At 43.6% G+C, this 1979-nt stretch overlaps 1 non-coding gene across 1 annotated transcript; it reads right to left on the bottom strand.

Annotated features, from left to right (window-relative positions):
- Positions 1-341: 341 nt before the first annotated feature.
- Positions 342-448, bottom strand: LOC141722099 (small nucleolar RNA R71). Its single transcript, XR_012575130.1, has one exon. It is a non-coding gene; the product is annotated as a small nucleolar RNA R71 (small nucleolar RNA).
- Between the last annotated feature and the right edge of the window lie 1531 nt (positions 449-1979).

The following is a 1979-nucleotide window of genomic DNA, read 5'->3' as shown; positions in this document are numbered from 1 at the left end:
TCTCGGCCTAAAATTGATGACATTCAGTCTAGCATCATGCACCCGGCTATTGAGGCCAATAACTTTGAAATCAAGCCGGGCACTATTCAGATGGTGCAGAATTCTGTTTCTTTCGGTGGTGCTGGGACTGAAAACCCCAACATGCACATAAGGAATTTTGTCGAGATATGTAGTACTTTCAAATACAATGGTGTGACTGATGAGGCTATCAAGCTGAGGTTTTTCCCATTCTCTCTGAGGGATAAAGCTAAGGACTGGTTACATTCTGAACCAGATGGGTCCATCACTACGATCTTGCGCAAAAGTTTCTGGTGAAGTTTTACCCAATGGTGAAGACTGCGGCTATGAGGAGTGCTCTTACTCAGTTTGCGCAGCAACCTACAGAATCTATGTGCGAAGCTTGGGAGCGTTACAAAGAGATGTTGAGAAAGTGTCCACATCATGGAATGCCTGATTGGATGGTGATCACTGGTTTCTATAATGGTTTGGGGGCCCAATCTCGGCCCATGCTCGATGCAGCAGCTGGAGGCGCTTTGTGGGCCAAAAGCTATTTGGAGGCTTATAATCTTATTGAGACTATGGCTGCAAATGAGCATCAAAACCCAACTCAAAGGATAATGCCTGGGAAGGTAGCAGGTATTCTGGAAGTCGATGCAGCTACAGCTATTGCAGCGCGCTCTAAGCGCTGTCTATGAAGGTCGATTCTCTAGCTACCTATGGAGTCAATCAGATAGCTATGGTCTGTGAGCTTTGTGCAGATTCTCATGCTACGGATCAATGTTCTCTTGTTAACGAATCTGTTCAGTGTGTAAACAATTATCCGTGACAACAGCAGCCTATGCCAGCTACTTATCCTCCTAACAACAGAAATCATCCAAATTTCAGCTGGAGTAATAATCAAAATGCTATTCAGCAACCATATCAGCAAGGCGTGAGTAAACAGTTCAATCCACCTGAATTCCAGCAACCACAGCATTATGCTCAAAGGCAATCATATCCTCAACAAGGAGGTGCAGCTTCACCCTCTAGTGCTGATTTTGAGGAACTTAAGGTTTTATGCAAGAGTCAGGCGGTTTCTATCAAGACCTTGGAAAATCAAATTGGTCAAATAGCCAATGCAGTACTCAATCGTCAACCTGGTACACTTCCCAGTGACACTGAAGTGCCAGGCAGGAAGGAAGCTAAAGAGCAAGTCAAAGCTATTATTTTAAGGTCTGGGAAAGTTACTGATGCTGAGAAAGCAAAAGAAGGAGAAGCTGAAGCTGGTGATGAAGACGCTAAGGAAAAGGAGAAAGCGAAGGAATCAAGGAAGACTACTGTTGAACACACTCTGCCTGAGGGTAATACAGGGGAGAAACAGCTCTATCATCCACCACCTTTTCCTAAGAGATTGCAACAACAAAAGCTGAATAAGCAGTTCAGTAAGTTTCTGGAGGTGTTCAAGAAACTTCACATCAATATACCTTTCGATGAGGCTTTGGAGCAAATGCCTAGTTATGCGAGATTTATGAAGAGTATTCTTTCAAGGAAGGTGAAACTGGATGACCTTGAGACCGTTGCTCTAACGGAAGAATGCAGTGTTGTGTTGCAATAAAAGTTAACTCCAAAGCTTAAGGATCCAGGTAGCTTCACCATTCCTTACACCATTGGCAAGTTGTCTTTTGACAAGTGTCTTTGTGATTTGGGAGCAAGCATCAATCTGATGTCGTTGTCTATCTTTAAAAAGTTGAACTTGCCTGATCCAAAGCCCACCTACATGTCTCTACAATTGGCTGATCGTTCTATTACTTACCCAAGAGGCATAGTGGAGGATGTGCTAGTAAAGGTGGATAAGCTCTTCTTTCCTGCAGACTTTGTTATTTTGGATTTCGAGGAAGATAAGAAGATTCCCATAATCTTAGAAAGACCTTTCTTGGCTACCGGCCGTACCTTGATAGATGTGCAGAAAGGTGAACTTACTATGCGGGTGCAAGATCAGG

This window comes from Apium graveolens, chromosome 4 (assembly GCF_009905375.1).
Source record: "Apium graveolens cultivar Ventura chromosome 4, ASM990537v1, whole genome shotgun sequence".
NCBI lineage: Eukaryota > Viridiplantae > Streptophyta > Magnoliopsida > Apiales > Apiaceae > Apium > Apium graveolens.
The sequence above is the reverse complement of the archived record's forward strand: the minus strand, read 5'-3'. Positions and strand labels throughout refer to the sequence as shown.